Below are 24937 nucleotides of genomic sequence, written 5' to 3'. Positions count from 1 at the left end.
TTACTCAGTTACGGAGTTGGTGGTTAACCCTCTCCCCCACGCTGGTCCCCCAGAGAGAACCATCTGGCTTGCCTCACAGAAGGCTAGGCCGTGCCTTACCGCTCACTTGCATCTTGGAGGTGCTGGAGGTGCCACCATCTGCTTTATAGGTGAGGAGACTGAGGCCCTTAGAGCAGGAAGACCCGTTTAACACAGTTCCTTTGTCCTTTCTCTCTGGCCCCCAACCCCCCCTCTCTCTCTGTCACACACACACACACACACTGGAGCAGAAAACATGTGATGTGATAGTGTACTTTAGAGCCTGTTGACTTGACCTTGTTCATGCAGACTGATGAGAGATGATAGATGATTGATAGATAGATAGATAAATGGAGACAGATCACTGGGGGCTGAGAGCAGGGTGGGAATGAGGACAGAGATGAGGACCCCTCAGGTCCCCGCACTCACCCCCAGTAACCAGGGTGTTGGGCCCGAGCTCTGACAGCACCCCCTTTCCCTGAGATGGGGGCCCAGGATGAGGAAGACGAGATGCTGTAGGTACCTCCTTTGTGGTTGATGGCTTCTGGGGCTGTGTGAACTAGACAAACCGTCCCGACGGTTCTGTGGACACCCCACACTGCCCAGACACAGATGCCCACTTGTAAGGAAGTGTCTTCTCCTGCCCCTTCCGCCACCCATTCTCACTCGCCTCCTCTTTGTGGGGTTAACTCCTCTTCATCAGCATCTCCCTGCTCGGCTCACCTCCCATCCCTTCTCAGCCTGCAAGAGAAACAAAATAAAGACTGCGGTAAAGTAATTGGACGCCAGTTCTGACACCACACACTCCTAGGAACTCTTGAGGAGTTAATGTCCACAGAATTGAGTATCGTTGGGTTGGAGGGAGATTTGCCTCATCTTGCTTCCGTCTTCCTGCGATTCAAGAGATGCTGTCTCTTGTTTGGGTCTCCTGCCCAGTGCGAGGCCCTAGCCTGTTCACTCTTCTCTGAGTGTTGGTCACAGGCCACCCCAAGGGGTCTCACCTGGCCGTGGGCTGCTGGCACAGGTGGTCGTGGTCTCTGAGGGGGTACAAGTTTGCCCTAGGCTCCTGTCAGGGTCCTCTTGTCTCCCCTGGGGCTAGATGTCCTCCGAGGGGGTCCGGAACCACTGATGCCTAAAGCAGATCTGGGGGACCTCGCGCCCTTTCCTTCCGTGGTCACAAGAGCTGGGAGGTTCCAAGGATGCAGACGTCCCCCTGTGGTTTTCATCCCTTTTTCTGGTGAGCATCTGACAACCCTGAAACGCTCATTTCCCACTTTTCTCTGATTGATCCCTCTCCTCCCAACCCCTGTTCACTTTGTTCCTTCCAGGCTCCAACCATTTGTCCTCCCGTGATTTCACCCACATGCCTCCCTGCTCACCCTGCCTATCACCAGCAGTAGTCTCCAAGGCCGTATGAAGGGTAGATCCCACCAGAAGCTGGTCCTGAACCAAGGCTGCTCCCCTGATGCCCAGGAGAGTCTGACCTGGGCAGCTCTGATTCCAGGAGAGTCTGATTCTGGGAGAGTCTGACCTGGACAGCTCTGCTCAGGGCCACCTGCCTGACATAACACAAGCAACCGTGGCTCCAGCTGACCTCCTCCTGTGGGAATCACCGAGTCAGGGGCCAGGATCTTCCACAAATGGGTGCTGTGACTTGGTCTCTGCTGAAGGGAGGGATGAGAATTCATAACCCGCCCTTCAGGCCTCTGACACAGGACTTTTCTACCCAAAGCCTTGGCCTTCTTTACCCTCCATCAAGAGCAAGGCAGGGCAGAATTTAACTGGAAAAAATCTGAAGCCAGTCCAAGTGCAAACGGAGCACACGCTGGGCAGGTCAGAGAAGGCCACACCCATAGGAGCAGCCAGCCTGGGCTCAGCAGTCTGAGGGGGCCCACTCGGCAGAGCTGGGCCCGGGTCCAGAACAGACTCCGGGAGCCTGACAGGTCCACCTGGTCCAGACCTGCAGCCCTCTCCCCTGCTTCTAGGCAACATCTGACAGGCTCCATGCCCCCACCCCCGGGCTCACAGGGGGCTCAGTGGGGAATGAGGTTGGGGTTTTTGTTTTGTTTTGTTTTTTTAAAGAAGATGTTGGGGGTAGGAGTTTATTAATTTATTTATGTATTTTTGCTGTGTTGGGTCTTTGTTTCTGTGTGAGGGCTTTCTCTAGTTGCGGCAAGCGGGGGCCACTCTTCATCGCGGTGCGCGGGCCTCTCACTATCGCGGCCTCTCTTTTTGCAGAGCACAGGCTCCAGACGCGCAGGCTCAGTAGTTGTGGCTCACGGGCCTAGTGGCTCCGCGGCATGTGGGATCCTCCCAGACCAGGGCTCGAACCCGTGTCCCCTGCATTAGCAGGCAGATTCTCAAACACTGCGCCACCAGGGAAGCCCAAGGTTGGGGTTTTACTTGTAAAGTTGCTCATTATTAAGTTTAGACGTTAATTCTTTAAATTAGCATTCAGTAAAATTATAGTTCTTCGGTGTATGGTCCTACGAATTGAACACATTTATAGATTCATGTAATAACTTTATGGGTACAGAACAGCTACATCGCCCCCAAACCATTTTATAGTCACACCCTCCACCACCCAACTCTTGGCAACCATCCCTATAGTTTTGTTTCTTACAAATGGAATCACGCAGAATGTCACCTTTGAGCCCAGCTCCTTTCACTCCTGTAATGACCTGAGATGCACCCCGGCTGCCGGCTGTATCATAGCTCCTTCCTTTCACTGGAGGGTCGTGCTCCATTGTGGGGGGTGCCACCCTATGGGAACCCACTTACTCCACTGAAGGGTATTTGGGTTGTTTCCAGGTTTGTGTGGTTATTGAACAGAGTTGCCATATGCATCTGTGTACAGGTTTTTGTGTGAATGTAAGATTTAATTTCTTTGGGGCTTCCCTGGTGGCACAGTGGTTAAGAATCTGCCTGCCAATGCAGGGGACATGGGTTCGAGCCCTGCTCCAGGAAGATCCCACATGCCGCGGAGCAACTAAGCCCCTGCATCACAACTACTGAGCCTGTGCTCTAGAGCCCGCAAGCCACAACTACTGAGACCGCATGACACAACTACTGAAGCCTGCATGCCCAGAGCTCATGCTCTGCAACAAGAGAAGCCACTGCAGTGAGAAGCCCGTGCACCAAAATGAAGAGTAGCCCCCGCTTGCCGCAACTAGAGAAAGCCCGTGTGCAGCAACAAAGAAGACCCAATGCAGCCAAAAATTAATTAAATTTAAAAAGATTTAACTTCTTTTGGGTAAATGCCCACAAGTGCAATTGCTGGGTGATATCATAAATATACGTCCAACTTTATAAGAAGTGCTAAACTGTGCTTGAGGGTAACCATACCATTTTGCATTCTTCCCAGTCATGAATGAGAGTTCCTATTGCTCCGTGTTCTTATCAGCGCTCAATATTGTCAGTAATTTAACTCCATCCGTTTGGTATGTAGTGGTATCTCACCATGGTTTTAATTTGCATTTCCCTAATGGTTAATGATGTTAAACATATTTTCATGGGCTTAGTTGCCATCCATGTATCTTTTTGTGGTGAAGCATCTGTTCAAGTCCTTTCCCAGCTTGTAACTGGATTATTTGCTTTTCTACTGTTGGATTTTGAGCATTCTTTCTCTATTCTGGATACAGTGCCTTTGTCAGATATGTGATTTGAAAATATTTTCTCCTAGTCTATGTATTGTTTTCATTCTCTTAACATCGTCTTTTGCCAAGCAGAAGTTTTTAATTTTGATGAAGTCCAGTTTGTCACTGTTTGTCACAGTTTGTCCCGGGGCTTTTGATGTCAAGTCTAGGGACTCTTCCCTAACCCCGAGTTCATGAAGATTTTCTCTATGTTTTCTTCTAAAAGTTTTATAGTTTTGTCTTTAAATCTATGATCCATTTTGAGTTCATTCTTGTGTAAGGTGTGTGGTTTAAGTCAAGGTTCGTCGTTTGCATATTGTCCTGTTGTTCCCACGTCATTTATAGGTACAGACATTTCGTCATGGCATCCCCCTTTTAAAAAATCTCCAATGTCTTTCCATTGGAGACAAAAGTCCTTACCTGCAGGGTCAGGTTTCCCCTCCTCTCTGAGCTTCCCTCCCCTCTGTTCTCACCAGCCTCGGGCTCTCCTCCAGGGACCCACCCTCTACAAACTGTGGCTTCTGTATTGACTGGCCTTGTACCCACCTGCCCTCTCCCTAGGATCTAAGCCCATAAGACAAGGGACACGTCTGCCTCGCCCGCCCTCTCACAAATATGCTGCAGGAAAGTGTCCAAGGCTCTTTCCGGAGAAGCCACACCAGCCCAGCATCTAAGTGTGGAGTGTGCTGGGTGGACCGAGGGGCTCCCGAGGCCCCTCCTCTGGGTATGTCCTGCCTGGGAAGTGAGGGGGGAGCAGGCGGGCTGGTCAGGGCTGGGCTAGGAATCCATCCACATTTTAGGCAGGTCATTTTTGCCAGAGTTGGTGTGAGATTGGAGGGGCTAGGTGAGGAGAGAGGGGTCTGTCAGAAGGTGATTTCATTCATGCAAGTACAGAGGACAAGGTCACAGAAGGGAGACAGGAGAAGAATGGAGGGCAGTACTCAGTGATATGGGGATGACCTGATGGGGCTGGGGGCAGCCAGTGACCCTCTGCCAGAGGGACCAGGTGGGGGCCACATGTTGGAGGGTCTGTAGACAACCAGGATAGGGAAGCTGCAGTTTGGATGCAGCAGAACCAGGAGTCTGGGAAGCTGGTCTGCAGAAGAAGGATGGAGCAGCTGGGGGAGAGGGAGAGAGGAGGAGGCAGGAGTGGAGAGAGAGAGAGAGAGACAGAGACAGACAGACAGCTAGAAAAGTAAGAGAGGAGGGTGGCAGAGAGAGACAGAGATAGAGACCAGCTTTGTCTACAAGGTCCTGAAACCCAGGGGAAAACACCTAAGGCCACATCAGTGAAAAACACTGTGTGTCGGTGACTTTCTGAGCGACATGAGGCACACGTTTCCTGAATCCGCCTTGAAAGTCAAGAACCTGACTCCAAATGATCCTAGCAAAGGATGAGGATGTCAAATCCCTGTTGTGACAGTGAAAGGGGAAGAACCAAGAAGGAGGGAGAGGCAGAGGGGAGAGAGGTTGTGAACACTGCCCTCCTGCTGCCAGCGACACAACGCCTCTGGGAACTGGGGCCAGTGGTGTTTCCTCACCAGCCACCCTGCCTGGGACGCCACTCCTTCTGTCCAAATGGACCTAATGGTGCCTCTTGCTGTTCCCACAGTGGCTGTTCAGCAAGTGCCACTTCTGGATGTCCCCTGGTGCTCCAGTGTGGTGCCTGGCTTTGGGGTTCATACCTTGGGCTGGTCCTGACCTGTCCCGCCATGTCTCGGCTGTGTGAGTGGTGTGGATCTTTGTCCACTGAGGCCCCCCATGTGCCACTCCCAGGGTCAATAGGGAAGTGTACCTCACCACAAGATGTTATTTAATTATTTATTTATTTACTCTTTTTTTTTTTTTTTTTTTTTGAAGAGGCAAAATTATAAGGACAGAAAACTGAACAGTGGTTGCCAGGGTTGCGTCCCCTCAAGGGCCTCACTAGCGAAGTTGTAGGGTGTTGGAACTGTTCTGGGTGGTTCTATGATGGGGGTGTGTACTCCATGCACTTTTGCAACTCCATAGGACACCACAAAGAGTGACCCTGGCTATGAAAAAATCAAGAACAGCTGGATGTGTGGGGTCCCGGGCCAGTGCAGGCTGAAGGGAGTCCAGTGTATCAGATGGAAGACACACTCTCACTAAAAGGGGAGACAGAAAGGAACTGACCTGGACAACTTTGCAAAACAGTGCTTTGCTAAATGCTATAAAGAAAAGATGACTCTATATACATACTGAACTCTAGTTGGTAAATTTATTTCCCACAGTGGTACAGGTTAGCAGTTTGAACCTACTTTACATGTACACTAGGATTTAACAAGTAAACATGCAGTAGAGAACAGCTGGACAAGAAGGTTTCAGATATGCTTGGGGAGAAGGCCAGAATGAACGGTCATATCAGTGTGAACTCAGGTTTGCATCATATGTGCAGATAAATACAAAACAGATGTGCATATATGGGTGAGCACACAGACCCATATTTCCTAGCTTTGCCCCCTGAGAGTCCTGGAAGCACGTAATACCCCAGTGGCCACAAGAGTACTTCATGCCCAGATTTTGGTTTCTAAATCCTATCTTCGATAAAAGGAACCAGGGCTCCTTGGAGAAATGCCTGGTACTGGGGCTGAGGCTGAGAAAATACAAGATGAGCCTGGACCACCTTACAGTCCCAGAAAGTAAGAAAAGGCTAAAAGAAAAAAAAAGAAGTATGGGTAACTAAAAGAATAAAATAAATATCCAACATGCATCCCTTACTCTAAAAGTAAACACACAATTTACCACAAATTTGCTTGTAGAGTGGTTCTTTTTTAAAAAATATTTATTTATTTTATTTATTTATTATTAAAAAAATTTGGGGGGGCTGCATCAGGTTTTACTTGTGGCACACGGGATCTTTGTTGCAGCGCATGGGCTTCTCTCTAGTTGTGACATGCAGGTTTTCTCTCTCTAGTTGCGGCGTGGGTTCCAGAGTGCGTGGGCTCTGTAGTTTGCTGCAGGCAGGCTCTCTAGCTGAGGCACATGAGCTCAGTAGTTGTGGAGCATGGGCTTCGTTGCCCCTCTGCATGTGGGATCTTAGATCAAACCCGCGTCGCCTGCACTGGAAGGCGGATTCTTTGCCACTGGACCACCGGGGAAGTCCCTGTATGGGAGTTCTTAACCATAAGTCTGCCTTTTTTCGTTGTTGGGAGAGCGGGTTAGCTGGGTGGGCCAGGGTGTCAAACTCCCTTGCCTCCTCCAGACAATTCCCCAATAAGCTGCTGAGATTAGAGGCTTGGGATGCTCAGAGCAAGACCTAAAAATACCTGTGCCGAGGAGGCCTACGGGGAGGGCCGTGTCTTGCCTTAGCACACCACGGTTTCCAAGGGTTTCTTATTTCTGTACCGGAGGTGGGGGATCGGACCCTCAACTTAATTTCTCCTTTTTCGCCCCAGGACTTGTACTAAGAGGTGATGTTTCCATATTTGCCTGAAGTCAAGAAGCATACCTGGCACCCGAGGCCTTTGACCGCTGTTGCCTCATCAAGGTCGTCTGCCTGTGACCCGGGGGCATCTGCCCATGGGGTCGCCCTTCGATTCAGGTTCGTTCACGTGTTTGTGGCCCTCTCTAGGCCAGGCTCACAGCTAGATCCAAGGTCCCTGAGATGAGAAGCCGCCAGGCGCTGGGAGCACCACACGGACTGCAGCAGGAGCTGGGGGTCCCCCTGGAGCACCCGAGAACCCCCCTCAGGGGACAGCACTCCCATTGATTCAACCTGCCTTCTTAAATATGGTGACCCTAATTAAATCAATCATCCTTCCTAACGGGCATCAGATTTAAGAAGGAGGATTGATTTAATGGGGGTCAGAATATTTAACTGGGCTGATTGAATCCATAGAAATCACGTGATTTAAGGGGCTGGTTTAATATATGGGAGTCACATGATACGAGGGTGCTGATTGAATCAATGGGAGTCACCTCATTTATGGGGACTGATTTAACAATAGGAGTCACGTGATCCAAGGGGCTGATTGAATCAGCCCGAGCACCACCCCTCCTCCAAGGAGGACAGCACCTATGTACACAACTGTGTACATACTATGTGTCCACAAAGGAACTTTGGCTACACAATGCACACACACAGCTGTGTACATAGCCCTCGCTCCCGCCAAGCCCTCACTAGGCACTCACGGCTGCCGTCTCACAACCCTTGTTAAGGACAAATTATTCACCGGACACTTGTTAGAAAGTGCAAGAGAGACTTTATTCAAGACTCTGGCAAATGTGGGAAGAAACTGATTTCAACTTCCAGGATAACAGGGACGAGTGAAGAGTGCCAGCCCACAGCCAGGTGAGGATGCGAATGCAAATTACTAAGAGGAGCCTAGTTAGCTCCAAGCGTGGGGAATTCTCTGCTAAGACCGGGCTCAGCAGGCCAAGGATGAAACCTGGGGGAGAAGAGGCGCCAGCCAGGGAGCCTCCAGAAGGGAGTCTCTGCCGCCCTCACAACGGCCCCTTCCCTCCAAGGGGAGGTTCACACAGGTGAAGGAACCAGTTCAGGAACCTGCCAAGGAAAGGACACGCCGTGGCCGACAGATCCAAAGCTGAAGACTGACGCCAAGTCTAACGGGCCAAGACTCGGAAGGCGTGTCTCCTGCCTTGTGTGTGTCCCTTTGAGCCTCAGCCTCTGGATTTCCCTTTAGCCCAGGCCCTGCGTCCCTCTCTCTCGGACTCCCACTGGCCTCTGCTCTGACGTTCTTGGCCGGTGTGAGCTGCCGTCTTCCCATGCCCTCTCCACTACCACATTCTCCATCTGCCTCCCTTTCCGTTGCCTGCATGGAATTTCCAACCATGAGTCCCACTCTCTGCCCTGACTGGCCACAGCCCAGAACAGATCTGCTGATTAGGTTGTGTGCCTTGTATAACACAATTATGTGCTGTGTGCCTGTTTCTAAAGGTGATGAGTACAATGTTTTATGTCTTCTTCTTTCTTTTTTTTTTTTTTGCGGTACGCGGGCCTCTCACTGCTGCGGCCTCTCCTGTTGCGGAACGCAGGCTCCGGACGCGCAGGCTCAGCAACCCTGGCTCACGGGCCTAGCCGCTCCGCGGTATATGGGATCTTCCCGGACCGGGGCACGAACCCATGTCCCCTGCATCGTCAGGTGGACTCTCAACCACTGCGCCACCAGGGAAGCCCCTTCTTCTTTCTTAAAAGAAAAATCCAAACAGCAAAATTAATTTGCCCCTCATGGATTGCGCCCTGCTGGAAGCTTTCCACAGGTGGCCCGAGAGGAAGGGGTTCTTGGAGGACGCTGAGCCCCGCCGGACTGTCTCTGCCACTGCAGACGGAGGCTCTCAGATAACAGGTGGGGGATAGTTTCGGAGGCCACACCTGAAACTGTCCCGCTTCCCAGAGAGATGGCCCATGAGCCCCCTCCTCAAAGCCCAGAAGCCAAGTTGAAACTGGTGTCCCCAGGACAGGGCCAGTTTTTCCTGTTTGTCCTGTTTGGGTACCCCAGGCAGCAGCCAGAAACCCAATATGCCAGAGCAGAGGGGGAGAGCAGAGGAGGGAAGGTTAACAGGAGACCCCAGGCAATACCATTCTGGGAGAATGTGGGGGCAGGGCCACTGGAGGGGGCTGCAGACAAGAGCTGGATGGCCCAGCGCTAAGACCCTAAACGCGTCCTCACCTGGTTCCAGAGCCCTGCTCCCGCCTCCTACTCGGCGTCCTGTGCTGGGGGTACCTACCGCCACCTTTGGATGCTGGGTGCCCCAGGGCTCACCTCCTTGGGTGGTCTCTCCCCTCACAGTTAATGCTGTCCCCACACAGAGCTCATCTTCCAGCTCCAGCTGCTTCCTCTGCTGAAGACTCTCTCCATGGTCACCTCTCACATGTCATGTCCAAATAAAGGCCCTCCATTGACCCCCGAAACCTCGCGCTTCCCATTCAGTAACAGGCCGTGTCGTTCTTCCAGATGCTCAGGCCAAACTGCAGTGTCACACTCCACCTGGCTCTTTCTCACAAACCCCACATCCATCCTTGATTTCTTGCTGCTCTACTTTTACGATGTTTCCAAATCCACCACTCCTGTCATACAGCAGCACCACCCGTCTCCCGCTGGTCTAAGCTACTTCACCAGGGCCCGGATTATGGTAAATAGCCTCCCAACCTCCCCTGCTGTCTTCCTGCTGCCCACGGTCTTGTTCTTCACCCTCAGCCACCGAAAGACCTAGTCATGACATTCTTCTTCTCTTCCTCCTGGTATTTTTTTCTATATATACTTTTCTGCATTTTCCAGCTTTTGCATAATAAACATGCTGTCGCATTTGAAATCAGAAAACAAACATTTGCAGTTACAGTAGGGTTCTGTCATGCTCTTTGCAGGTTTGGCCAGAGAGAGGAAATGAAAAGATAAACAGCAGGATGGGTCTCCCCACTGTCACTGCTGCAGTGGCCCTGAGACGTAGACTTGATTGTTCTCAGGGGCTGTAGTACTTGGTGGGTCTGCTCCGCTGCACGTTTTCACCCTGCATTCCAGGCTGCCTGAGCTCTTGGCAGATTAAAAACAAACATAGCTGACATCTGGATGGCTTTGAAGTGTCTGCTGAGAAATGCCAAATGTGACGTTCACTCATAATAATTCCTTAATGTTTTCTAATACCTAGTTCCTCGTTCCATTGTCCCCCGAATCTCAAAATTATCTTTTTACAATTTGTTAGAAACAGTATCCAAAGAACCACAGCGTCCTCTAATGTCTGTAACATTTTACACTGTCTTTCCTTCCCAGGGCCTGTACGGTCGGGTGCGGGGAGCCCTCTGTCCTGCGCACACCAGTCCCCAGAATCTGAGCGCCGGCCAGCGCCCCTAACCTCGGAAGCAAGCTTCAGCCTCCATCAAGAGCACCGCAGAAGGGAGCAAGCGTCGGTGGTTACCATGGAGATTCCAGCGTGCGGCCCTGATTAGCTGAGACGCCTCCCGCTCGCCCACTCCGCTCCGCGCTGGGGGAGGGGTACCCAGAGGCAGAGATTTCTCGGGGACTTCTGGGAAAAAGTAAGTCCTTGAGAACGAAAGCGGAAGCGGCGCGGCCCGAGGCCTTCTGGGAATCGCAGTTCGTCGTCTTCAGGCGCCTTCGGACCCGCAGGCGGAGCCGCTTGGTTTCACGTGAGGTCCGTGGGGACTGGCGCCCTGCTGCTCCACCTCCTCTCCGGCCGGGGGCAGCGGGCACTCGGCGCTGGGGCCTGGCGGGGAGCGGGACCCCGGGTCCCCCGGAGGCCGCGGAGGCCCAGGGCATTCCCTGTGCCGAGGAAGAGCGGAGGTGGAAGGAGAAAGGAAAGTCAAGAAGAGAACTGCTTAAAGGGAAACTAAACCGAGCCAGAGTTTCCTCGCTGTGGCAGCACATTTGGTGCAGTGGGCCAAATTTTAATCTCTGGACTGCAGCCTGCGACCCCTAGACGGTAAGCCTTTGCTAAACTGTTTGCTTGAAGACCCGAAATTTGACTTGAAACAATTGGTTTTTTTGGAGGACTTGTGAAGGACTTGCATTTATCCATACACTATAATCTACACCTTTCCAGGATTTTCTATTCTTTTTGTTTGTTTGTTTTTGTTTTGCGATACGCAGGCCTCTCACTGTTGTGGCCCCTCCCGTTGCGGAGCACAGGCTCCGGACGCGCAGGCTCAGCGGCCATGGCTCACGGACCCAGCCGCTCCGCGGCATGTGGGATCTTCCCGGACCGGGGCACGAACCCATGTCCCCTGCATCGGCAGGCGGACTCTCAACCACTGCGCCACCAGGGAAGCCCCAAGGTTTTCTGTTCTTAACACCTGCTGACAATTATTTGAGTATGCAAACCTTGATTTAATTAAGAAAGCAAAGTATTGGCTTCCACAGTTTAAGCGACCATTCATTTGGTATTCTCAGAGGTTTGTATTTGTTAAAGAGAAAAAGAAAAAGGAACAGTTCTCTAGTGCCTTACCTCTCTTTGTACCAGAACATCTCTTATGTTTATGATTGGTGAAAATGCTGTTACCTCTAGTTAGTGATTCAACCCAAACGTTGACTGTGATCTTAGATCACCTTATCATACTGCCCTTATATTTTCAACCAGTCTGATAACACCTCCCTCTAAGGCTCTGTGTGTGCCTTCTCTAGTTTTGTGTCTTGTTTTTTGTGTTGACTGGAGGACAGTAAGTCTTTGTCCCTCGACACAGACTTTTGGGAGACTCAGGTTATACGCTTTTAAAAACTGATAGTGCTAGTGCTTTAAAATATTTACGTGATGACAGTTTTGATTTTGTTGCGTATTTTCTTTTCCCATGAGCAGAATTCTCAGTTTCTAAAATGTGTCTCAGCCCAGGAAAGAATTGTGGAGATCCTGTGAGATGTTGAGGTCTCCAGAGGCACTTATTCAGATGAGGGATAAATCTGTGCACTTTAGGGGTGAATGTTTAGGAGGAGTGGAATCTGTGAAATGTTATCCAAGGAGCTCTCCTTAATGCCTTAAATTCTGCTATTCTGTTCAGATTTGGACCTTCTCTCTGGTTGTTTTTTTTTTTTTTTTTTTTGACATGGAAATGTGTTTTTTGTTTTCTTGTTGTTTTTTTTTTTTACCACAGTGAGAAACCTTACATTTATAAGGTTTCTCCCCAATATGAATACTCAGATGTTGAACAAATGATGAATTTACAGTGAATGCTTTTCCACAAACTTTACATTTATAGGGTTTTTCTCCAGTATGAGTTCTCTGATGTTCAGTAAGAGATGAACTCTGGATAAATGCTTTTCCACAGTCATCACACATATAAGGTTTCTCACCGGTATGAATTCGTGTACGGATAAATGCTATTATTCCTTTTTTAAAATTTATTTATTTATTTATTTTTGCGGTACATGGACCTCTCACTGTTGTGGCCTCTCCCGCTGCGGAGCACAGGCTCCAGATGCGCAGGCTTCAGATGCGCAGGCTCAGCGGCCATGGCTCACGGGCCCAGCGGCCATGGCTCACGGGCCCAGCTGCTCTGTGGCATGCGGGATCTTCCCGGATTGGGGCACGAACCCGTGTCCCCTGCATCGGCAGGCAGACTCTCAACCACTGCGCCACCAGGGAAGCCCTATTATTCCTTTGAACATTGCTTTATCAGGTGCTGTTTTTACATTCCTCAATGGCTTCTCTCCATGTGCTGTAGCTCTGCCATTTCTTCTTGTCACACATTTTCTTTTTTCTTTTTTTTTTTAGATTTATTTATTCTTGGCTGCGTTGGGTCTTTGTTGCTGCCTGTGGGCTTGCAGGTTTTCTCTAGTTGCGGTGAGTGGGGGCTACTCTTTGTTGCAGTGCGTGTGCTTCTCATTGCAGCGGCTTCTCTTGTTGCAGAGCACGGGCTCTAGGGATGTGGGCTTCAGTAGTTGTGGCATGTGAGCTCAGTGGTTGTAGCTTGTGGGCTCCAGAATGCAGGCTCAGCAATTGTGGTGCATGGGCCTAGCTGGCATGTGGGATCTTCCCAGACCAGGGCCTGAACCTGTGTCCCCTGCATTGGCAGGCGGATTCTTAACCACTGCACCACCAGGGAAATGCTCTTTTTTCTTTTTTTTAGTATTTATTTATTTGGCTGTGCCAGGTCTTAGTTGCGGCAGATGGGATCTTCATTGCAGCATGTGGGATTTTTTTTTTTTTTAGTTGTGGCATGCGGGCTCTTAGTTGAGGTATGTGGTATCTAGTTCCCCAACAAGGGATTGAACCCAGATGCCCTGCATTGGGAGTGTGGAGTCTTAACTGCTGGACCACCAGGGAAATCCCTGTTGCACATTTTCTAATACTGCTATGCATCTCCTTCATTATTTGTCTTTTGACTAGGTACCTGTCCATTCTCTCATTTAAGCTCTGATTAGTCTCCAGATTACTGTGGTAGTATAGTGGACAAAGCCTAAGTTCTATTTCTGACCATCTCATTAATAACCTCTGTATCTTTAGGTTATAATCACGTAACCTCTCTAGTTCTAAACTTGTTTATCTTTAAATGAGAAGGTTAAACTTTTACATCTTTAAAACATTGTTTTCAGCTTTCAGACTCTTTGTGACATTGCCTATTGGGCCAACTTCTTTCCTACCACTTCTGCCTCTGCTTATCTCTACTCCATTGACTTATTATTTTCCCAGATTACGAGACTGTAAATATGCATTCTCATTTTAGTAAGGTTATTTTTTTTCTCCTGAGTTCAGATCCTGTAATCCCAACACAGAAAATATGTTTTTATAAATGTTTTATTCCCCTCAGATTTGAAGAGCAGACTAGATACCAAAGAGAAGACCATTAGAATATACTTTTGAGTGAGCAGTTCTGTCACTGTCATCATGGAAAGGCTCAGAGGGGATGTGTCCAAAGAGTATTTATTTGAAGAAACCTGTGAATATGAGGCCAAGGTAGAAAAGCAAAAGGAGCACTCTATAGGCAAAATTTCAAAAAAATCTCTTGCCCAAACCACTGGTTTTCAGCAAATAATAGTTGGCCATGAAGAAATATCTTGTGAGGAAAATGGGCATACTTTTAATGAGTTTGAGAGAAGTTTTGATCTAAGATCTAAACTTATCCCACAGAATGTTACTCATTCAGAAGAGAAACTACATACATTTGATCCATTTGGGGAAAGTGTCAGATGGAACTTATCTCCAATTAAAAGTCAAAGAGCTTCTAAAAAGAAAACTTATAATTGTAGTGACTGTGGAAAAAATTTCAGTGACTGTTTAAACTTTTTCCGTCATGAGAGAATTCATACTGGTGAGAAACCTTATAAGTGTGATGACTGTGGAAAAGCATTTATCCAAAGTTCATCTCTTACTGAACATCAGAGAACTCATACTGGAGAAAAACCCTATAAATGTGAAGTTTGTGGAAAAGCATTCACTGTAAATTCATCACTCATTCAACATCTGAGAATTCATACTGGGGAGAAACCTTATAAATGTAATGAATGTGGGAAAGGCTTCAGTGACTACTCATCCTTTATTCAACATCAAAGAATTCACAGTGGAGAGAAACCCTATGAATGTATTAATTGTTGGAAGTCCTTCACTGATATCTCAACTCTTACACAACATCAGAGAATTCACACTGGAGTGAAACCCTATAAGTGTAATGATTGTGGGAAGGCATTTAGACGAAGTGCACACCTTACCCAACACCAGAGGACTCATACTGGGGAAAAGCCTTATAACTGTAATGAATGTGGAAAAGCATTCAGTGCCCACTCAACCTTTACACAACACCAAAGGATTCACACTGGAGAAAAACCCTATACATGCAGTGAATGTGGGAAGGGCTTCCCTGAAAACTCATCCCTTACTAAACATCATCGAATTCATACTGGAGAAAAACCTTATGAATGTAGTGAATGTGGTAAAGCTTTTAGCCAGAGCACTCATCTTATTCAACATCAGAGACTTCATACTGGAGAGAAACACTTTAAATGTGATAAATGTGGAAAAGCATTTGGTAACAGTTCAATCCTGATCAGACATCAGCAGATTCACACTTAAGAGTCATCTTAACGATACTACAGTTTTGTGGACTACTTCATCCTTTCATGAGCCACTCTTACTTTTTGGTCATATGTCTCTTACCCATGCCACCCACTCTTGCTTACAATTAGAATCTCTAGGAATGTTGTATTCCTGGGATAAAGTAAAACATTACATAATACTTTAAATTTAAGTTTCCCATACTGACACTGTTTTGTTAGGTGCATAGAGATTTAGATTGTTATGTGTTCTTGGAGAATTGGCCCTTTTATCATTCTTTAATGCCCCTTATCCCGTAGTACCCTCCCTGTTCTGAAGTCTGCTTTGTCTGAAATTAATAAAAGCTACGTCAGCTTACTTTTGATTAGTGTTAGCATGACATATCTTTCTCCATCTCTTTACTTTTATAAATTTATTTATTTATTGGCTGTGTTGGGTCTTCATTTCTGTGCGAGGGCTTTCTCCAGTTGCGGCGAGCGGGGGCCACTCTTCATCGCGGTGCGCGGGCCTCTCACTGTCGCGGCCTCTCCTGTTGCGGAGCACAGGCTCCAGATGCGCAGGCTCAGTAGTTGTGTCACACGGGCTTAGTTGCTCTGCGGCATGTGGGATCCTCCCAGACCAGGGCTCAAACCCGTGTCCCCTGCATTGGCAGGCAGTCTCCCAACCACTGCGCCACCAGGGAAGTCCCTCCATCTCTTTACTTTTAACATAACGTTTGTTACTGTTTTCTATTCTTTGCATTTTTGTTTCCTTTCTTCCATCTTTTTCTGGTTTTAATTGAGCATTTTATTATTCCATTGTATCTCTTGTAGTACATTAATTATAGGTCTTTTAAAAACATTTTATTGGTTGCCTTAGAGCTTGCAATATTTTGTTTGTTTGTTTGTTTGTTTGCGGTACGTGGGCCTCTCACTGTTGTGGCCTCTCCCGTTGCGGAGCACAGGCTCCGGACGCGCAGGCTCAGTGGCCATGGCTCACAGGCCTAGCCACTTCGCGGCATGTGGGATCTTCCTGGACCGGGGCACGAACCCGTGTCCCCTGCATCGGTAGGTGGACTCTCAACCACTGCGCCACCAGGGAAGCCCTGCAATATGTATTTTAAACTAAGTGCACCTTTAAATAAAACAACACTGCCTCACAAGTAATGCATGTAATGTAATGTAAACCTTATATCAGAGTATTCCCATCCTTTGTAGCATTGCTGTCATTTGCTTCACTCGTACATATGTTATCACCCAATCACCCAATATGTTGTCATTATTGTTGCTTTAAATAAACAATTATCTTTGAGATTTAAGAAAGAAAATATGTTTACTTTACCTTCCTAAAATTTCTTCACTGATGCTCTTCATGACTTAATATTGATTTAAGTTTCTGCATAAATAAATTTTCTTCTGCCTGAAGAACTTCTTTTAACATTTTTAAGGATGGGTCTGCTAGCAATTAATTCCATTGGTTTTTGTTTGTCTGAGAAAGTATTTCTCCATTACCTTTGAAGGATAATTTCACTGTATGTAGAATTCTAAGCTGGTGAGGGTTTTTCTTTTCAGCACTTTGAACATTTCATTCCACTTCTTGCTTGCTTGCAGGTTTTCTGATGTGAGGTCCATTGTGATTCTTTTTTTTTTTTTTTTTTTTTTCCGTACGCGGGCCTCTCACTGTTGTGGCCTCTCCCGTTGCGGAGCACAGGCTCCGGATGCGCAGGCCCAGCGGCCATGGCTCACGGGCCCAGCCGCTCCGCGGCATATGGGATCCTCCCAGACCGGGGCACGAACCCGTATCCCCTGCATCGGCAGGCGGACTCTCAACCACTGCGCCACCAGGGAGGCCCCATTGTGATTCTTATCCTTGTTCCTCTATAGGTGTGTTGTATTTCTCTGGCTTCTTTCAAGATTTCCTCTTTGTCTTTTTTTTTTTTTTTTTTAAAGGTTGAATATATGCCTAGGAGTAGTTTGTTTGTGTTTTATCCTGCTTGGTATTCTCTGAGTTTCTTGTATATAAGAGTTGGTATTTGTCATTCATTTTGGAAAGTTCTCAGTCATTATTACTTCAAATATTTGTTCTGCTCAGTTTTCCCTTTCTTCTAGTATTCCAAGTACATATGTATTTCTTTTTTTTTATATAAAAATCTTTTTATTCTTTTTCAATTAAATATTCCTATAAATGCTAAGCAATACACACACACATACACACAGAGCCAAGTTCTAAAGAACCAAAGAGTCATCCCTAGGTGCCAGAAAATAAGAAAAAACTCAAAGTCACAGCTGTAAGGGGGAAGGGTGGTACCAATAACCATAATACTATGTTGTCCCATGGGCTGCCATATCAGCTCTAGACCAGAGTGATGGAGACTGAACTTTTAATGACACAAGGACTAGGTATGTTCTAGTGCTGCACAGGTACAAAGCTAGAAATTTCCCCATAAAAACGATTTGCTCTTTGAATGTGTCATCCTCTTATGGCCTCCATTGTTTGTGATGAGAAGTCAGATGTTAGTCTTATTGGGGTTTCTTTGTATCTGACAGGTCATATTTCTCTTGCTGTTTTCAAGATTTTGTCTTTGTCTTTCAGTACATATGTATTTCATCTTTAATTTTGGCCCACAGTTCTTGGATGTTCTGGGTTTTTTCCTTCTTTATTTGTTTGCATTTCAGCCTGGAGATTTCTTTTTTCTTTTTTTTTCTTTTTCTTTAAAAATTTATTTATTTATTTATTTATGGCTGTGTTGGGTCTTTGTTTCTGTGCGAGGGCTTTCTCTAGTTGTGGCAAGTGGGGGCCACTCTTCATCGTAGTGCACGGGCCTCTCACTATCACGACCTCTCTTGTTGTGGAGCACAGGCTCCAGACGCGCAGGCTCAGTAATTGTGGCTCACGGGCCCAGTTGCTCCGTGGCATGTGAGATCTTCCCAGACCAGGGCTCGAACCCGTGTCCCCTGCATTGGCAGGCAGATTCTCAACCACTGCACCACCAGGAAAGCCCAGCCTGGAGATTTCTATTGACCTATTGACATTGATTCTTTCCTTGGCCAAGTTGAGTGTACTGATGAGTTCATTGAAAGATTTCTTCATTTCTGTCACTGTATTTTTTTCCTAGCATTTCTTTTTGATATTTTCCAGAGGCTCCATCTCTGCTAACATTACCCATCTGTTCTTGCACATTGTCTCATTTTTCCACTAGTGCTCTTAATGTATAAATCATAGTTACTTTAAATTCTCTGTCTGAAAGTGCCAGTATCTGTACCCTATCTTAGTCTGGTTCTGATGCTGGCTTGGTCTCTCCACCATGTGCTCTTGCCTTTTGGCATGCCTTGTAGTTTTTTGTTGAAAGCTGGACATGTTGTGTTGGGTAATAGGAACTGAGGTAAATGGGTCTTCAGTGTGAGGTTTCATTTACTCTACTAGGAGTTGGGCTGTGTTTAATGTTTGCTGTAGCCGTAAGTGTTGGAGGCTTCAGTGTCCTCGGATGTCCTTATTTTTGCCTCTTGTTGTCTTTAGGTTTCTCTAGAAACTTATCTTACATAGAGTCTGAGTCCTGGCACTCTCCCCATTGTAATCCATTGTTCGTATACTGGAGCCTGTCGATGCGGTGGTAAGCTATTGGGTAGGGAAAGCATTCTGTAATCTAATAATTAAATCTCAGTTGTTTTTAGTGAGTCTGAGGCCCTGGGCTTTGAATTTCAGAAGAATTTCTTAGCATTTTTCCCCCCTACCTTCCAAAACTAGGGCTTATAACAACAACATCTGGTTTCTCCTTCCCCACCCCTTGTCCACCTTCTAAATAGTCACTGTGCGGCAGGGCAGCGGTGGGGGCTCGGAGAGGAGGGAGAAGGTCTCAAGAGTCCTGAGCTAGCTCAGACTGGGGTGTGTGTGTGTGTGTGGACATGAGTGGGGGAGTAGCAGCACCCAGGAGAGCAGCCTGGCCACTCCCTCCCCCTTCAGGCTACAGATGGAAGACTGAGGCCCAGGGAGTGTTCAGCTTCATCCACCCCTGCCCACATCCCTTAAGTTCCTCAAACCTCAACTATGTGTGTGTGGGGGGGAGGGCCAGAGATATTTGCAGATACAAATGCAAATCATTAATGGGTCCACAATATATTTCATTTCTTGGTAATTCTATCCTGCCTTTTCCCTTCTGTATGATAAATTTGGGAGCTTTTACTTTAGGTAGACTAAAGCGTTCCAGCACTTGGCCTTGCTGCTGAAAGAAATCTCAGCAAGCGGAGAAAAGATTCTGTCTTCTCCCTGTAGCTTCAGGGAGTCCGATTCTCTTCAGTCTGATAATAATGTCTTGTTTAGGTCATGTCTTGCAGAGGAGTCCTGTGAGATGTCTGGACTTCAAGATGATGGATACATCCTATGAACAAAACCCTCACCCTCCCGACCCACTGTCGTTCTGCTGGTCGTCTTACTTGCCAGCTCAAAACCCTGGTAATACAATTTAAATTAACATCTGAGGTTTCGGGGCTTCCCTGGTGGCTCAGTGGTTAAGAATCCGCCTGCCAATGCAGGGGACATGGGTTCGAGCCCTGGGCCGGGAAGATCCACATGCCACGGAGCAACTAAGCCCATGCACCACAACTACTGAGCCTGCGCTCTAGAGCCTGTGAGACACAACTACTGAAGCCCACATGCCTAGAGCCTGTGCTCCGCAACAAGAGAAGCCACCGCAATGAGAAGCCCGTGCGTTGCAACAAAGAGTAGCCCCTACTCACCACAACTAGAGAAAGCCCGCACGCAGCAACGAAGACCCAATGCAGCCAAAAAATAAATTAATTAAATAAATTAATTTTAAAAAATCTGAGTTTCAAAAGATAAATACTTCTCTTGTCTCCCACATGCACAGAGGTAAAACTAAACCCAGCTGTGCTAGCTTTTAAAATTTAAGCAGAGTTTGGAGAGCTGCCAAATTGTAATGTGATTGCTGGGTTGCAGCAGAGATTTGCCACCTTGCTCAGGTCACCCAGGGAAAGGCGCACGGGAACAAGGGGAGGTTCCAGGGCTTACTAAGCATGATCGTTACACTTCACACCCTTCCAGAGTTACTCAACAGGACTGTGAATGCTGCCTTGCTGGGTGTGCCTGGGGAGCGAGGGGGGACAAAAATGCTGACAAGGATCTCCTCCTCCCTTTGGGGGCCTTCTGTCAGTCTTCAGCTCTGTTGACAAATACCTGTGACTGCACTTTAGAAGCAAATGGCAGAGGACCTTTTGGATTCACTTGTGCCTTTACTGCCCAATTAGCCTACAAACAGTTGGGAAGGAGCTACCAGAATGGAACTCTTTAAAAATCAAATGGGCAAAGTTTGTGCAGAAATCAGACTGAAGTGACAACACTGCTCACAACTAAGGACCTGTGACCTCAGACCCACAACAGATGGAGAGTTGGCTCTTCCCCAGGGAATGGCAGCCCTAGGAGACCTCAGGTACCCTGTCCCCCTCCCCCTTGAACAGTTACTGCCTAGACATCTGCTTTCTCCCTGGAACAGGCATGATACCTTCCTGTTGGGAGTCAAGTCCATCTGGAGTTGGCTGCTCCGAACACTAGTATGGGCAGGGGGCAAACCCTCGTGCCTGCTGCCCCTGGAGCAGGGTGGCACTCCAGAGCTTGCACATGACCACTGCTGACCTAAAACAAATAGACTTCCAGTTATTTGTCCAGCAAAAATGTGTTTATTCACAATCAGCAAAGAATTACAACCACTTCAAGGGTCTGCAACCATGGTGAGCCATGTGCAAGTCCCAAGCAAAATGGAGAGGGGAAATTTTATAGAGGGGGAAAGGGAAGTTGAGACGACCATAGTAAACAAAGAGTCATGGCTTTTCTTTGGCTGAGTTGTGATGGTCTCTCATTGGCTAAGCTCTTGCTAGAAAAGAAGAGGAAGTCTTTCTTCATCCTGTTAGGCTCTACTGTTGACATAGGGCATGAGAAGACATTGTAATTTAATCCACAGGCCCACTTCAACTTGTACCAGCTGTCCCAACTGTTTGAAAACATCTTTTTCCATTGTGATCCAGTTTTCTTTTTCTAGAACCGTTACTGAGTTTCTTACTTATTTTTGCAACCTTGATGGATTTAAAGCTCACAAGATGAGTGTGATCTGGATGGCCTTTTCCGTATGGCTTTTTAAACTAAGGATGTTTTCAATGTCCATTTGTGTTGTAACATGTATCAGTACTTCATTTTTTTTCATTGTGATTAAAATTCATAACATGACATTTACCATGTAAACATCTTAAGTGTATAGGTCTGTGGCATTAACTACCTTCATATTGTAAAAATATTCTCACCATCCATCTCTAGAACTTTTTCTTTTCCCCCAAGCATCCACATTCTTTGTGTCTGACAACCACATTCTTTTTGTCACTGAATTTGACATCTCTGGATACCTTATATGAGTAGAATTGTACAATACTTGTCCTTCTGTAACTTATTTCACTTAGCATGGTGACTTCAAGGTTCATCCACAGGTACCATGTGTGAGAATTACCTTAATTTTAAAGGCTGAATCACATCCCATTGTGTATATACTACACTTTGTTTATATGTTCATCCATTGATGGATACTTGGGTTGCTTCCACCTTCTGGCTATTGTGAATAATGCTGCTATGTGTATGATTGTACAAATATCTGTTCCACTTCCTCCTTTCAGATATTTTGAGTATATACCCTGAAGTGGAACTGACAGATCATACACGAACTGTTTAAGTGTTTGAGGACCTGCCATATTATTTTTGATAGTGGCGGCACCATTTTACTTTTTCCTTTATATGGCAGAATAATGGGATAGTTTATGGATCTACCCATTTTGTTTATCCATTCACCCTTGATAGACGTTTCAGTCATTTCTATCTTCTGGCTATTGTGAACGGTGCTGCTATGAATATTAATGTACAGGTTTTTGTTTGAACACCTGTTTTCAGTTCTTCAGGGTCTGTATCTAGGAGTGGGTTTGTTGAAGCTTATGGTAATTGTATTTTTTTAATCTTTTTGAGGAAATACCAAACTGGTGTACACATATGCTGCAGTATTTTCCATTTCCACAAGCAATATTTGAGGGTTCTGATTTCTCTACATTGTTGCTAACATTTGTTACTTTCAGTTTTCTTGATTATAACCATTCTAGTGTTTGTGAAGGGGGATCACATTATGGTATTCATTTGCATTTCCACCATGACTGTTGATGTTTGACATCTTTTATGTGCTTGTTGACCATTTGTATTTCTTGTCTGGAGACGAGTCTGTTCAAGTTCTTTTCCATTTTAAAACTTGAGTTGCCTTTTTGTTGATGATTTGTAAAAGTTCTTGATATATTCTGAAGAACAGACTCTTGTCAGATATATCATGTGAAATACTTTATTCTGTGAGTTGTGTTTTCACTTTCTGGATAGCACCTTTTGATGCAGAAAAGTGTTTAAAACTGAGGAAATCTAATCTATCCATTATTACATGGATGTTATAACCTTCTGCCTTTGTTTATCTGTAACTTCCCACTCCAACGATAAGAAACCTGGCTTTTTGTCATTCATTGAATTCATTTCTTGTTCCATTCCAGATTACAGACATAGTAGTTTCACTACTAGCTAATACCCCCATGGGAAAGAACTGACAGAGTCCAGTATTTGTGTATGCTACATTTTGCCTTTGTTCCATGGATTCCGTTCTTTTCCATAGTTACTTAGGTCAGTACCTTTTGCCCCACCACCAACTGTGAGTTTTTTTTTTCATACGTTTCTAAATCAGTTAGATTCTTTGTCATATTCTCTATTCCAACCTGTGACACTCCCATATCATAAAAAAGCTAAATTTAAGTATATTATGATTTACTTGCTAGGTTGTAAAAATCCATTAGAAAAGACTAATGCATAGTGTCAGGTATCCATCACTAAAGTATCATATGTAATATTTCAACCCCCCACCCCATAACCTGTTTACCTTCTCTGTTTTACCTGTTCCAGAATGTCATATAAATGGAGTCATACAGTGTGTAGCCTCCTCAGACTGAATTCTTTCACTTAGCAATATACCTGTAAGATTCATCCATGTTTTTTGCATGGATTGATAGTTTATTTCCTCCTCTTTCTGAATAGTATTCGAAAACGTGTATGGGAGGAAAAATAATTTTCCCTTTACCCTCCTAGGTTCCTGGTTGAGGAACACCCCCTGCTGTGATAAAAGTCATCCATAATCATACAGACAAATGCAAATAGATATAGTATCTTTTTTTTGCAAAATTTTAGCCATGAGTCAGTAAAACTGAGTAATATAATCATCAGTTTATATAAAATAATAGGCTCTGAATTGTGTTTCTGGCAGATGAAACAAGAAAGATTACTTGCTTAGCGAGAACTAAAGCTTTTTACTAATATTTGTGGAGAAGACTTTTAAGATTTGGATTTGCCCTGATATGTAACCTTATGGAGGCTGTGGACCAAAGTCTGTAACAAAGGAACTTCTGGAAATACCATGTGTCCATCTTGGTGTTTTTTAAAGCCAATCTGAGTGGATAAAATATCCAGTTTGTCTACAGTTAGCCTTTTCCTTTTCAGTCTCAGATAGTGCTTTTAGTGAACTAGGTTACTTTCCAATGGTTGGGCATGCAAAGGAAGAAAGCATTGCACTTTTTGGGGGGGAGAGAGAGTGTTAATTGCGCTTCAGGTGAAGAAATAAATGTCTCATACTTTATGACAGGAAGCAAGAAGCACAATTAAAAGAAAGGCACCCTCAAGTTAGACTTATATCCTTGGATGTTCTCATTTAAAGACATGGTTCTCCTACCTCAACATAATAAAGGCCATATACAACAAACCCACAGCAAACATCATTCTCAATGGTGAAAAACTGAAAGCATTTCCTCTAAGATCAGGAACAAGACAAGGATGTCCACTCTCACCACTATTATTCAACATAGTTTTGGAAGTCCTAGCCACGGCAATCAGAGAAGAAAAAGAAATAAAAGGAATATAAATTGGAAAAGAAGTAAAACTGTCACTGTTTGCCGATGACATGATACTATACATAGAGAATCCTAAAGATGCCACCAGAAAACTACTAGAGCTCATCAATGAATTTGGCAAAGTTGCAGGATACAAAATCAACACACAGAAATCTCTTGCATTCCTATACACTAATGATGAAGAATCTGAAAGAGAAATTAAGAAAACACTCCCATTTACCATTGCAACAAAAAGAATAAAATACCTAGGAATAAACCTACCTAGGGAGACAAAAGACCTGTATGCAGAAAACTATAAGACGCTGATGAAAGAAATTAAAGATGATACCAACAGATGGAGAGATATACCATGTTCTTGGATTGGAAGAATCAATATTGTGAAAATGACTATACTACCCAAAGCAATCTACAGATTCAGTGCAATCCCTATCAAATTACCAATGGTATTTTTTATGAAACTAGAACAAAAAATCTTAAAATTTGTATGGAGACACAAAAGACCCCAAACAGCCAAAGCAGTCTTGAGGGAAAAAAACAGAGCGGGAAGAATCAGACTCCCTGACTTCAGGCTATACTACAAAGCTACAGTAATCAAGACAATATGGTACTGGCACAAAAACGGAAACATAGATGAATGGAACAAATAGAAAGCCCAGAGATAAACCCATGCACCTATGGTCAACTAATCTGTGACAAGGGAAGCAAGGGTATACAATGGAGAAAAGACAGTCTCTTCAATAAGTGGTGCTGGGAAAACTGGACAGCTACATGTAGAAGAATGAAATTAGAACACTCCCTAACACCATACACAAAAATAAACTCAAAATGGATTAGAGACCTAAATGTAAGACCGGA

General features: G+C 45.8%; 1 long non-coding RNA gene across 1 annotated transcript; it reads left to right on the top strand.

The window, feature by feature from the left end:
- Window positions 1-10767: 10767 nt before the first annotated feature.
- On the top strand, window positions 10768-24507 carry LOC309792840. The gene is made up of 3 exons (XR_014291811.1): window positions 10768-11069; window positions 19425-20550; window positions 23818-24507. It is a non-coding gene; the product is annotated as an uncharacterized lncRNA (long non-coding RNA).
- The last annotated feature ends 430 nt before the right edge of the window (window positions 24508-24937 follow it).

The sequence above is a fragment of the Mesoplodon mirus genome (genome assembly GCF_964341445.2).
Source record: "Mesoplodon mirus genome assembly, chromosome: 18".
Lineage (NCBI taxonomy): Eukaryota > Metazoa > Chordata > Mammalia > Artiodactyla > Ziphiidae > Mesoplodon > Mesoplodon mirus.
This window is presented reverse-complemented; position numbering and strand designations above follow the sequence as displayed.